Source organism: Macaca nemestrina, chromosome 10 (assembly GCF_043159975.1).
Source record: "Macaca nemestrina isolate mMacNem1 chromosome 10, mMacNem.hap1, whole genome shotgun sequence".
Classification (NCBI taxonomy): Eukaryota; Metazoa; Chordata; class Mammalia; order Primates; family Cercopithecidae; genus Macaca; species Macaca nemestrina.
The window spans coordinates 130433905-130449014 of record NC_092134.1 but is presented as its reverse complement, the minus strand read 5'-3'; positions in this window follow the sequence as shown (position 1 = coordinate 130449014).

Sequence of the window (15110 nt, the reverse complement as noted above, 5' to 3'; positions counted from 1 at the left end):
TTTATTACAGCAGCCCTAGCAAACGAACCCAGTGTGGTTTGAAACTTCAGTTATTGCATCTACCATCAGCCCAATTCAAAAGACCATTTATTTAATCAGCAACATTTCCCCAGTCACTCCTTATGGGGCAGCATCCATTGCAGGCTACTAATTCTACTTAGTGCTTTAAGTCAGTATTGCCAGAATCATATGAAACACATACCTGGGGCTTCTAGGGCGTCTCCTAGTCAGCCTTGTCAACAGTTTTGAAAATACGCTCTATGGCAGTCCTGAATTCCACAGAGGTGTCTGAGAGCTGTCAGTGAGAGGCGCAGCAGTAGACAGCAGTGAGAGACAATGGCCTGGGGAAAGGGCCAAACCTCTACTCAGAGCCACTCTCCTGTTTGTCGTATTTTATAAAATGAATATTTAATTATATTTCACTATTTGCTTTCATTACTAAAATTTCCCAAGATGCATGAAAAGAGAGGGTACCCCCAAAACCCAACTTTAAATAAAATAACCATGAGTATTCTGCCCTACTTGTTTCTGTGTTAATGTAAGAATTTATTTGAAAAGTGCTGCAAAAAAAATTTTTTTTTTTTTTTTTTGACAGAGTCTCGCTCTGTCGCCCAGGCCGGAGTGCAGTGGCGCGATCTCGGCTCACTGCGAGCTCCGCCTCCCGGGTTCACGCCATTCTCCTGCCTCAGCCTCCCGAGTAGCTGGGACTACAGGCGCCCGCCACCACGCCCAGCTAGTTTTTTTGTATTTTTAGTAGAGACGGTTTTCACCATGTTAACCAGGATGGTCTCGATCTCCTGACCTTGTGATCCGCCTGCCTCAGCCTCCCAATATAATTTTTTTAAGTACTTGTTTCAGTAACTCTCTGCCAATATAGATTACACTTCGTTAGCTCCAATAATTGCTGCATGGTGAATTTAGTCTATTGAAAAGGAAATATCAGGTCTGAGTGCCAATCGTTGTACTTGACCCAAGGTAACTCTCTTTTCAAGGCACTGCGTTGGGTTCCCACTGAATTATTTTACCACATTCGAAATCCCTCGTCAGAAATTCAATGTTTTTTATTACGATACATGAAATCATCTAATAAATCTCACTGCACACTGTTACTTTGATTTCTCCAATTAACCACACCTCTCAGAATGCACACCCTTGTATAGTCCCTTCTCATGGTGACAGCAGGGTTAGCCTTGTGACTGGCTTTGACAATGGGGATATTAGCAAGCACGATGCAAGTGGATTCTGATAAGCTTAATACTGTATTTATTTGCTGTGGCTGCCATAATATATGATCACAAACCGGGGATCTTAAAACAGCTCCTTTGTCAGATGCTTCTCCGCAGTCTTCCAAGGCAAAAAGAAAAGAAAAAGAAAAAGAAATACACAGACACATACATATATGTTTCAGTTCAATAAGTTTTTGTTGTTTTTTGTTTCGTTTTGTTTTGTTTCAGACAGGGTCTTGCTCTGTCGCCCACGCTGGAGTGCTGTGGTGCGATCTCAGCTCACTGCACCTCCGCCTCCCAGGTTCAAGTGATTCTCCTGCCTCAGCCTCCTGAGTAGCCGGGATTACAAGCGCGTGCCACCATGCCCAGCTAATTTTTGTATTTTTCTTAGTAAAGACAGGGTTTCACCATGTTGATCAGGCTGGTCTCGAACTCCTTACCTCGTGATCCACCCACCTCGGCCTCCTAAAGTGAGCCGGGATTAGAGACGTGAGCCACCGTGCCCGGCCTCAGTAAGTATTTATTAAGTATATAACACATGGCAGAAACTGTGCTAGATACTAAAACTATAATGGCAAATAAGTCAATTCCTGTCCTCTGAATTGGTTACCTAGTAGAGGAGACAGACATTTAAACAAATACAGTGGAGAGTGACATAGGCAATAATAAAACTATGTACAAGAAATCAAATTAGTATGGATAATTAACAACTAATGGTTGAGAAGAGGTGTCAAGAAAAGCTTCTTAGATACAGTGACAGCTGAGCAGGGTTTCTAAGGGTGCACTGGGGAAAGAGGTTCACAAATCAAGGGAGCATCATGCTGAAATGGTGGTGATGGAACATGGTATATGCAGGCAACTACAAAAATTCGCTTCTACTGATGGTTCAAGGAAGGAAGGCATGAATATGAGAATGGAGGTATGGACAGAGGCCAGGTCATGGTAAGTCAGAGAGTTTACTTAACCTTGTAGAAAATGAGGAGCCACTGGAGACTTTAAAGACAAATAACGTAGTCATATTCTTGTTGTGAAAGATCATCTGGGTTGCTATGTGCAGGACAGATTACCAGGAACAAAACCAGAAGCAACAACACCTGTTCAAGCCTGAATGCTAGTCACAGAAGTAAAGCCGGAGAGGAGAAAATGGATGTGAGCAATATCCAAAAGGAAAAATAATAGTATACACATAAGGAATGGGGAAAGAGAAGAGCAAAAATAATTTCCTATTTCTCCTTCCCTTCCTCTGGAGTTGGAACACTCAAATGGTGTGATGGGTGGCACTGGGGCTAAGGGGACAAGGCTGGCCCGGATGGGAGATTCCTTACATGCAGGAGGATCAAGTGAATGAGTCAACATATCAAGGAGAGTGGGAATGCAACTTCTCACTGTTGAAGAAAGGAGTTATAAATATGCAAAGGGGAAATTGTGATATTGGATTGGAATTGAAGGCATAGGTCTCAAATTATGGATTTTTAAAGATAGGAATGTGACAGATGACAGACAGAAAGGGATAGATAGGTAAATTGAGAAGCAGAAATGTATGAATGTGTTATATTTCCTAGTCCAGGAGCAATGACACCCCAGTTGCAATGAGCATCCTAGCATTTAGATCTCAGTTTCTAAATACCTTTTTCCACTAAAAGGAACCAGGGCTCCTTGGAGAAATGTCTGCTTTCAGGGCTGGGGCAGGGAAAGAACAAGATGAGCCTGGAACTCTATTGTACTGAAAGTAAGGAAGCACTCAGATACTTATGAGGACATGTCTAAAGGACACAGGAGCCAGCTTAATGGAGTTCCAATTGTCCACATCTGGGACATTTTGTGCATCAAAATAAAAAATGATAGTAACTGATTAGAGTCCATTGAAAAGTCAAATCTCATGAATCCATACTTATATAATACATGAATAAATAAATATGAGAGAGAAGAGAGAGCTGTAACTTATAGTAGAATGCCAACTAATTAATGTAAATGTAATGATGGAATTAGAAAATTGCTATTATTACTATTCTGAGACAGGTCTTGCTCTGTCACCCAGGTTGCAGTGCAGTGGCGCAATCACAGTTCATTGCAGCCTCAACCTGCTGTGCTCAATCATTTCTCCCACCTCAGCCTCCTGAGTAGCTGGGACTTCAGGTACGTACCACCACATGGCTATTTTTGTATTTTTTATAGAAACGAGGTTTCATCATGTTGCCCAGGCTGGTCTCAACTCCTGGGCTCATACAATCCACCTCAGCCTCCCAAAGTGCTGGGATAACAGGCATGAGCCACCACACCCAGCCAGAAAATTATTATTTTGCATCCATTATAGTTATAATTAATTTAGATAGAATCATCATTGGATGGAAAAACTAGTAGGTGAAAATTTGATGAGGAAATGGATACAGTCTCAAAGTATCACCCCCAAAATATTGATTAAGTGCTTATTAGTAGTTTAGAAATACAAATTACTTACTAGTTAGCTCTATAGTACAGAAACCTAGCCAATATCATCTTAGTTCAGTGATAAAATATAATGTTATCTATAAACAGGATAAATCCATATTAAGTTACTCCTAACAAACTGAGAAAACACAACATCATTTCCATGAAAGTCCTGCCAAAAATGCACTACCCAAATCTGACAATGAGGAGACATCAGACAAACCCAAACTGAGGGACATTCTACAAAGTAATTAGTCCATTCTCTTTAAAAACATCCAGGTTGTGAAAAACAAGGAAAGAATGAGAAAATGTTCCTGATTAAGGGAGACTAACAGAGATATAATGACTAAATACAACACATGATCCTGAGTTGGATTCTGGAATTATAAAGAACGTATTGGAAAATTGATGAAATCTGAACGGAGTCTATGGATTGTGCCTGTATTATTTCATTGTTAAGTTCCTGATCTTTTTCATTGCTTTTTCCTTTTTTTTTTTTTTTTTTTTAAACAGAGTCTCTGTCATCCAGGCTGGAGTGCAGTGGTACAATCCCGGCTCACTGCAACCTCCACCTCCTGGGTTCAAGTGATTCTCCTCTCAGCCTCTCAAGTTGCTGGAATTACAGGCATGAGCCACCACATCCCGCATAATGTCCCGATCTTGATGGATGCACTCTGGTTATATAAATGTCCTCATTTTAGGGAAATACATGCCAAAGTAGTAAAAGCTCATGGGGCATCATATTTGCAACTGCTCTCAGTTGGTTCAGAAAAAAATCAGAGCAATAATACGTATAAATGTGTAGATAGAATAAGACAAACGTGATAAAATGTTAAGAATTGGGGAATCCAGATGAAAGGTGTATGGAAGCTCTTCTGCTACTCCTGCAACTTTTTCATACGTTTGAAATTGTTTCAAAATGAAAAAAAAAAGTATAAATATCCTGGAAAATGCAAACGCATCAGCAGAGATGGAAAGCAGGTCACTGGTTGTCTGAGTGTGGACGGGCCAGAGGGGAGAGGAGTCAGGATTACAAAGGAGACACAACAAGGGAACTTGGCGGAGAGGATATGAATATCCTTTTTTTTTTTTCTTTTTTAGAGACAGGGTTATGCTATGTCACTCAGCTCATAAGCTCACTGCAGCCTCAAACTCCAGGGCCCACGGGATATTCCTGCTGAGCAACTGGGAGGGACTGCAGGCTCAGGCCACCATGCCTGGCTTTTTTTTTTTTTTTTTTTTTTTTCCTTTTGGTGGAGACAAGGTCTCACTACGCTGCTTGGGGCTGGTCGTGAGCTCCTGGTCTCAAGGAAATCCTCCCATTTATGACTCCCAAAGCACTGGGATTACAGGCGTGAGCCACCATGCCCAGCCATGTTCATTATCTTGATTGTGTCAGTGGCCTCTTTGGTTTAAAAGTAGGTCAAAATTTACTATGTGGTACACTTTAAAAATCTATTCATAGGTTAAATAACATGAAAGAATTGTTTTTTAATTCCTAATACTTGCCTAGGGAATACAACCAACCTCTTTATCACATGAAGACATTTTTTTTCATGCTTTTCCACATTCCTTAAATGACCTATCCCAGGAACTTCCTCCAACTTATCTACTCCTTCATATTCAAGAAGATAATGGAGTTCCATCTTCCTCCATTAACTCCCCCTATACTGAAATCTGCTGTATCTTTCATTCATTTGTATCTTATTGTTACAATACATACAATGGAAATCTACAACATTTTTATTGCTATAGTTATTTCAATTGTTATGTTTTCTGCTTATTTTCATATCAGAGTTGAATCAAGATGTTTAAGTCCCTGGAGAGTTAAGTATTTTGTAGGAGGAAGAATATCAAGGTTGTGAAAAAAACCTTGTTGTGGCTGAGAAACTGGGCTGGAGTCAGGAGGCTGATCATGGGCCCAGTTCTACCACTAACTAGCCATGTGCCTACGATGCTTCATTTCACCTCTTTAGATCTAAGCTTCCCCATATGTCAAAGCAAAGGTGAGGTCAATGTCATCTGTAAAATGTTCTTGACTTTTGAATTATTTGAGTAGTGGCCGCTAGATGGAACCCGTGAACCCATGTCCACACATGGCATTTCAGGGAGAGATGGTGCTGAAGCAGGAAGCCAAAAAGCCCGAGTGAGAGATTATCCTGTGCTTTGTGCAACAAGGATAGTCTGTAGGAACAACAAGAGAAGTTGTCTCTCTCAGACAATGGTGCCCTAGCCTGGACACGTGGGCTAGGAAATTAGTGATCAGAGGAAGTAAGACCAAAGCTAAAGTCAGAGGCATTTTCTGTTCTCCTCTTCACTAAATCCCAAGGCTCTTTAGCATGAAGTATGCAGACCCTGTGTGATTTTCTGTGTTATCTGAAGTAAAACTTATTTAAAAAGTTCCACATATTTTAACCAAATATATTTAATGAACATTGTTCTGAGAGAAAGGGGATCCCAGTCACTTCTATCAAAGGCATTCAAGGATATGGAGAGAAATAGCTTTTTAGAATTTGAGAATAAAATTTCCATGAAATTGATCAAAGTGGATGAGAAGGAAAAAAACTTCTCAAGCGGTATGTAGGTAGAAAAACTATCACTTTGCGCCATTTTAATATGTTAACAAATTATGTTAACATTTATTGAACACATCAAACACTGCAGTGTAACTGATTCTTTAATAAGTATATACAAGTCACACATAGAATGAGTGGCTTGCTGGGTGCTCCTTGAATAATCCTTTTCTTTTACCAGTTAAGTTTCCTGCTGAATATTTGGAAACTCTTTGCAAACTGACTTCAGCACCTCTGTGGGATATTCCCTTCCACTGCCAACCCTAAGTTGTCAGAAACTCTGTCTTTGGGAAGCACACTACATTTTCTAGAACAAATCTAGATACTTAAGAAATGATGAAGGATGATGATGATGATGAATGATAACACTCTGATGCAATTCATATATCACAATATTATCCAGATCCAACAAACACTGAGAAAATGGTGTTTTGGCAGGAATTTTAATTCCTTTATTTCTCAAACATCTTTGTCAATAGTCATTTTTAATGTCATTTTATAGATGATGAAACAATCTTAGAGATGTTAAGTAACTGATGCTAATAATACAGGTGGCAAAGACAGAATTCAACATCTGGATCTGTTGATTTATTTTGCTTTATTTTATTTTTTAGAGACAGATCTCGTGTTGTCGCCTGTCAAAGACTAGAGTGCAGTAGCGTGATCATAGCTTACTGCAGCCTCGAACTCCTGGGCCCAAGCAACCTTCCCTCCTCAGCCTTCCAAGGTCTCCTGATTTCAAGTGCAGTTCTTGCCAACATACAGTGGTAAAGGGTACGATTACCTAAGCCTTAGCACAGAAGGTAGCACCCCCTCACAGGTGAGCTATCATGAAGCTATGCGACAATTTTTCTCCATCTTTTTAAGAGTTGTTTTCCTTGTCTTCCTCCTCCTCATGATTATTATTCCTTTTTCATTCAGCAACAAAGAATCTGGTAGGTGACTGCACAGAAGCAGAATCACTTGCTATCAATAGTGCAACCCTACGTAACTTCCCTAATCCCTAGCAAATGAAGGAAAAATCATATACAAGCACTGACAAATAACAACACAAGAAAGGGCAAAAGAAATTACCAAGGAGTAACGCCATCTTCCCCAACTCAAACCAGGGAAAGGAAGCTTGTTTAGGAACTTAGGCTGAAGCTCACCACAGTGCCAAACACCTGCTTTCTTAAAAAGAGGTAGTGCAGATAGTGAAGCCACTGAGCCACACGGGGAGGGGGGGGTTTCTTTCAGTGCTTTTCTTCTTGCCCACAAACTAGTGTAGGATGTGACTGGCTCCAGCCGATCCTTATCAAGGCAGCTAGTCCTGATGGCTTGGTTTGGAAGCTCTTTGTTTACTGAAGAGGGCAAAGAGAAGAGGCATGAATTGGAAAAGGATATCTAAAATGTCCCCCAAGGCGTCATAAAGTTGACATCTTTCATCATGACTTCTGCAGCCCAGGAAACCAGGTAGCAGTCAACAGTGATGAGCTCTGCTCACCAGCCCTATCACGTTCACATCACACTGAGGGTATTGTCCTTTGAACAGAAGACTCTCATGAGGAAAGCGCAGATTCCTTCTAGGTGGGAAGAAAGCTCTGTCCCTGCTCCATGTCTGCTGATCTGCAGGTAGCGGAGAGTGCAGGGCTGTTCAACTCCGTGTCCCTAACGACGCCCCAGCCTCTTTCAGTTCTGTGAACAAAACCAAGGCTGGGTTTGTTAGCACAGCCTGTGACAAAGCCTGGGCAGGTCCTTGTATTCTGGCAAAGGCTGAACCAAAGAGCAGTCTCATTGCACTATTTACTTTCTTTCTGATATACTGTCTCTGGCTCAGCACAATTGGCACAGTCCAATGCTGCAGAAGACGGACTATTCCCTCCTCCCACAGTGTTTCTCGTCTACCTTTTGCCCTTACTGGGTGGGAAGAAATTTCTTCTTGACCTCAGCAATCCTTTCTGACAATTACCATATGCCTCAAGAGACCTGGGAAGCTTCGCCCTGTCTCGCAGTGTCACAGGGAGGCCATTCTTATCCAGAATAAAACTGAAAGCTTTTTTTTAAAAAAAAAAAAAACACAAAAAACTCTAATAAGTTACCTTGTCTCTGGGAGATTCTGTAACAATGAATTGCACACACTAATTATCTCCTCTATGAAAAAGTTTTTAAAAGGTTCCTCTTCATCATTTAGAGCATGTTGCCTTGGCGCTGGCCTGGAGAGGCTCAGCACAGGTAGCCAGGCTGAGTTTAATTAAAGAGTTTCCGTGTGTCAACAGCAGAGAATAACAGTTCTCACTTCTCCAACTCAGCAGGAGACTTTGATTAAAGTGAGAAGCAGCCGTGATTCTGGAGAGCGCGTCTTCCTCCCGTCTCCTCTCCCAGATGTGCAGGTGTCCTTCCCCCAGCACCATGGAAGAAGGGGTCCAGGAAGGAGATGTCACACTTGCCTGTGACCCCCACCTGGTCTGCAGAAAGGCAAAAAAGACTCACTTATGGAGGAAAAAGACGGCTCTGTCTGGAGCTTCTATGAATTATATAATGTATAAGTGATTTCACTACAAAGCAGTGAAATTTTTAAAAGTTAACCAGGTAGCCCTTTTTTATTCTCATTCGTAGAAAATACTTTTATTTCTTGAGTTAACTACACGGTTTTACTTGCTTAATTGTTGTAAAGTTGTTTATTTTGTGAATAAGAAGCCTATGGTCCAAGCATATATAGTGAAAAGTAAATCTTCCTCCCATCTCATTGCCCTGGCCACCCAGCTACAATTTTCTTGTATACCCTTGCAAATATATTTCACTCCTTTACAGGCTTAAGTGTCTGTGTGTGTATGTGTCTGTGTGTCTACTTATTGTTTATCTGAAATTCAAATTTACTTATGCATCCTATGTTTGATCTGGCAGCCGTATACTAGCTATAACCCTGTACTAGGCCCTCTCAGAGGGCACAGATAGGAGCCATGTATATTAACCCATGTATGTACACGTATCTATTATGATTTTTATATATATGGTTAAATATGAGTTCATACTAATATCTCTGAATCTAATCCAGTATCACAGGGTTCCTTCCAGGCTTCTGCCCGTGCATATCTATAACTTCTCTCTCCAACAGTGAAAAACCGGACCCCCACGATCCACTTTTATTTACTTATTTGCCCATTATTACTTATGGTGCATGTAAAGCTGTTTCAGCATTGGTAACATTCCCCCCGCCCCTGCCCCAACCCGATGAGAAACTAACTTGCCAGTTGGAACACGGTGCTTATGTCCAGTTCCTTTGGCCTTTAGTCTTACAATTGTAAGTCAAAGCAGCACCAGCAAGGTTACTTTGGTTTGCTCCTTTTCCCAACCCCTTCAGGGATGTTATGTGCACAGTTACATTCATTTGTGAAAGTCTGTAGTTCCCACCATCCTGGTTGATATATTTTTTTAATTGTGTACATTAGAGTTCCATCTTTGTGAGGTGCAGTTCTAGAGATTTTTGACAAATGCAGAGCCATTTATCCCAACTCAGTATCATACAGAATTCTTCCTACCCACTCCCGACTACCCCCCTCATCCCCCCTTTTGGAGACAGAATATTTCTCTGCCACTCAGGTCAGAATGCAGTACTGCGATGATAGCTCACTGCAGTCTCAAACTCCTGGGCTCAAGCAATCCTTTTACCTCAACCTCCTGAGTAACTGGGACGACAGGTGTGTGCACACATGCCCAGCTAATTTTTTTACTTTTTGTAAACATGGGATTTTGCTATGTTTCCCAGGTTGGTCTTGAACTCTTGGCTCAAGCGATCTTCCCACCTCAGCCGCCCAAAGTTCTGGGATTATAGGTGTGTGCCACCACACCCAGCCCAGAACAGTTCTGTTACCCTAAAAATTCCACCCATGAATTATCTCTGCAGTTAACATACAGTTAATTTACCCTCTTCCTACTACCGCCAACCCCTGGCATCTGTTTTCCATCACCATAATGTAGCTGCTTCTAAAATGTCATATGAATGGATTTATACAATGTGTGCACCCTTTGGAGTCTGGCTCCTTTCAATTAGCAAAATTCATTTAAGACTCACCCACATAATTGTGTGAATCAATAGTTTATTCTTCCTCTTTTTTTTTTTTTTTTTTTACAGCAGAATAGTACTCCATTATATGAATGTACCATGGCCAGGAATTGTGGCTCATGCCTGTAATTCCAGCTCTTTAGGAGGCCAGGTGGGAGGATCGCTTGAGCCCAGGAGCTTGAGACCAGCCTGGGCAACATAGGAGACCCCATCTCCATTAAAAAATTTTTTTTTTAAACATTAGCCAAGCATGGTGGTGCACACCTGTAGTCCCAGCTACTCTGAAGGCTGAGATGAAAGGATTGCTTGAGCCCAGGAGTTTGAAGCGGCAGTGGGCTATGATCATGTCACTACACTCCAGCCTGGGCAAGAAAGTGAGACCCTATCTCAAAACAAAGCAAAACAAAAATTACCACAATTATTTTACCCACTCATCTGTGGAAAGACATTTTGGTTGCTTCTAGGTTTTGGAGATTATGAATAAAATTGCTATAAACATTTGCATACAGGTTGTTTTGTGAATGTGAGATTTCAGTTTACTTAGGTAAAGATCTAGGAATATGATTGTTGGGAAGTTGTGTGTTTTTGTCTTTCCTACAGAGGCAGAAGCGTCAGGACAGTCTGCACAGGCAAAAATGACATCTAAATCACTATGCAGGCACAGGAGAGAGCAGGACTGGCATGTCTGGAAGGTCTGGGTCTCCATGAACTCTATTAAACAGGAAGGGGCGATAAGCAACCTTCTGGTTTAAGAGTCACAAAGTGAATCTTCCAGGTGAGGGTCGGCTTGCTAAAGATAATCCATAAACAAAGTCACATGTCTTGAATCACAGTTGCCACTCCAGAGGAAACATGGTAATTTAATGTAAAGTTGCCTCTTCTGCTTCCCTTTCTAGGCACATTGGAGGTGGCAGAGCAGGAATCTGATTCAGAGTTTAGTTTGCTCTAATAATTTAAACAATCTTTTAGAAATTTCCCAGTCATAATGTAGCTTTGGAAAAAGGAGTGAGAAGCCTCTAGTCTTATGATGGTTCTTGACCTATGCTGGTTGGCATCAGCTTCTCTCTAGAGTGATGACCCTTGCTCACCTGGTCACCAGTCCCCTGTAAGGATCTGATGCTGAGCTCTGTGGCTGGTGAGCTTGTGATCTATTCTTTCACAGATGAGGAAACTCTCTCTAGCCTAGAGAGTTTGAGTGACTTGCTTAACATTTCTCTGAGGAGATTTCACAGTACTCAAGGTCTCTCCTAAGGAAAACAGTAGTTGAGTGTGGGAGAAGGTGGGAATAACATGTTTCCATGAGATAAGCGAGAAGAGCAAAGACGAGTTGGAGAAGACAGATAATTGATTGAATATCATAGAAAGTCCTGGAAAGAATGGTAAATGTCAACCAATTCAAATAGTTTTAACAGATGAAGAAACAAGACCAGAGAGGTTACGTGCCTTATCCAGGGTCACACAGATAGTCAGTGTCAGAGAGAGGACTTAGACTCCTGGTTTCTCACTCGTAGTGCTTAACTTTTTTCATTTCTCTCTGTAAAATCATCTCAAATAGTCTGCCCTTTATTTAAAAAGAGATGAAGTGAACATCCGTAGAAGCCCAGAAGGTTGTAGAACATAAAGCAGATAGAAGATCAGTTTCCTCTCTGACAATGATTTCCTGCAAAGAGTTGAGATTATTTTGGTTCAATTAAAATTACTATGCTCCTTTTATGAGAAATATATTGAGATAGGAGATAAATTGGTACCACATAAGTAAAAAAATTGGTGCTTTTCCTCCATCTGTTCATTCTTTTGTGGGAAGACACAAACACCCTGTCTTCTACTGACTGATAATCATGAAAAGTGCTAAATAAGAAGTATAAAAGGGACTGAGAATTTAAGGAAAAGAGAATTTAAGAATATTTAGCAGGCATTAGATCCTTGTTAAAAATCTATATTTTTGACTTTAAAAGGACTTTACTACTTGAAATGATGAAAATCATTGAAAATGATTCTAATTAAAGATACATCTGTCTTACAGAAGATTTTAAAATAGATTAGCTTATGGCCAAATGTATTTATTTCTACCATTAATATTGATACTGTGGTTTTTGTTTAATGCCTGTACACAGCTTTTACATTGTATAGTCTGTTTACACCCTATAGATCTATCTCTATGGTTTTCTTTCTTTTTTGGGGGGGTGGGGGGGGCGTTCTGCTTTGTCACCCAAGCTGGAATGCAGTGGCTCAATCATTACCCACTGGAACCTCAAACTCCTGGGCTCAAGTGATCCTCCCACCTCAGCCTCCTGAGTAGCTGTGACTACAGGTGTGCACCACTACACCCAGTTAGGTTTTTCAATGTTTCATAGAGACGGAGTCTGGCTATGTTGCCCAGCCTGGTCTCAAACTGCTGGCCTCAAGCAATCCTTCCACCTTGGCCTCCCAAAGTGCCAGGATTACTGCACTGTGTGAGTCACAGTGCCCAGCCTACATCTGTGGTTTTCTTGAGGATGATTTTATCTTCCCATTGAAATCTTTCTTATGTTTTGCTTCACCTAATTTAGTGACTTTATGTAATCATTAGGTTAATCATCATCTCATCTAAGGTGAACAGCAAGCCCTGAAGAAGTTGAAAATGAAAGAACATGGTCTCAATGTTTAAAAACCTAACACATTTAATGTATTCATTAAACTGTGTTGGTGCATTCCCTCAGCCAACACATATTCATTGAGAAAATATTAGGGACTAAATATTATGCTAGAAAGTAAAAATATCATAATAATAGAGCTTTAAAATCTCCTAAGAAAGACTTACCAAGAAACCAAAATAAGAGGGCGGATCACGAGGTCAGGAGATCGAGACCATCCTGGCTAACACGGTGAAACCCCGCCTATACTAAAAATACAAAAAAATAGCCGGGCGAGGTGGCCGGCGCCTGTAGTCCCAGCTACTCGGGAGGCTGAGGCAGGAGAATGGCGTGAACCCGGGAGGTGGAGCTTGCAGTGACCCGAGATTGAGCCACTGCACTCCAGCCTGGGCGACAGAGCGAGACTCTGTCTCAAAAAAAAAAGAAAGAAATGTGGTCAAGGAGTGTAAAACATGGTTGGGAGTCAAGGAATGCTTCTTAAAATAAAGGGAAAAAGTCTTCAATTTTGAGTTATATTCTTCATCTTCAATGTGGCTTCCATGATTCACTGGTTTGTTTCTTTTTTCTTCTTTTTTGAGACGGAGTCTTGCTCTGTCGCCCAGGTTGGAGTGCAGTGGTGCAAACTCAGCTCACTGCAACCTCAGTCTCCTGGCTTCATGCCATTCTCCTGCCTCAGCCTCCCCAGTAGCTGGAACTACAGGCGCCCCCCACCACGCCCAGCTAATTTTTTTTTTTTTTGTATTTTTAGTAGAGATGGGGTTTCACCGTGTTAGCCAGGATGGTCTCCATCTCCTGACCTTGTGATCCACCCGCCTCGGCCTCCCAAAGTGCTGGGATTACAGCCGTGAGCCACCGCGCCCGGCCCATTGGTTTGTTTTCACTAAGAAAATAGTTTACTTAGTAACTATAGACACTATTTGGGCCATTAAGAAAAGTAAACACTAGATTGCATATTTTGGTTTTAGATGATGAAGCATGTCTCAGAATGTAAACCTATTTTCTTCTCTTTTCATTGCTCTATGGGATGACAAACTTTAATGAATGGATGAGACTCATTGGAAACTAGTTACTGTCTATGGCCATACCACCCTGAATGTGCTGGATCTTGTCTGAAAACTAATAATTAATGAATATAGAAACAGGGGTGCTGTTAAAGTGTTTTAAAATCCTTAAAAGCCCTCACATAGTCAAACATGCCCCTAGTCATTTTGTTTATGCTATGAATTCACCTGGCAAATTATTTCACACATAATTAAGGGTAAGTTTCAGATCAGCTTATGTAGAAACAATTGCAAATGAATGGAACTGAATTTCTGAGGTTTTTATTTTATTTTATTTTATTTTATTTTATTTTATTTTATTTTATGAGACCAACTCTCGCTATTGCCCAGGCTGGAGTGCAGTGGCACGACCTGGGCTCACTGCAACCTCTGCCTCCTGGGTTGAAGTGATTCTCCTGCCTCAACCTCCCAAGTAGCTGGGATTACAGGCGCGTGCCACCACACCCAGCTAATTTTTGTGCTTTATTAGTAGAGACGGAGTTTCACCACATTGGCCAGGCTGGTCTCGTACTCCTGACCTCAAGTGATCTGCCTGCCTCGGCCTCCCAGCGTGCTCAGATTACAGGCATGAGCCACCACGCCCAGCCTGAAATTTTATTTTAAATAGAAAGACATTAACAGCATTTGGTATCCCATCTTTGTTCATATTCGGTCTCACATGCTGTACATCACCCAAAATATGTTGTGTAATTAGTTCATTTTTATTTCTGATCACATATACTCTCTAACTTTTGATGATACAAATAACAAGATTTTTTCTTCTTCAAATTAGAGAGAAAAAGAAAAAAATTATCACAGATAACAGGGCCCCAGGAAAAACACCAAAATATTAATAATGGTTACCTTTGAACTGTGAGACTGTGGGCGATTTTACTGTTTTGTATATTTTTTTGTATTTCCCAAGTGCTCTATAGTTAGCATACCTTGTTTAAGAATTGAAATAAAATTATAAAATTCATGCATCATTCTAGTAGATTTAACCTAAAATATTAATTTCAAGAGCATAATACTTAAGGAGTATGGAGGCTGTGGTGCCTGGTGCTTGTAATCCCAGCCAGCACTTTGGGAGCGTGAGGTGGGAGGATTGCTTGAGGCCAGGAGCTTGAGACTAGCCTGGGCAACATAGCAAAACCCCGTCTCTACACAAT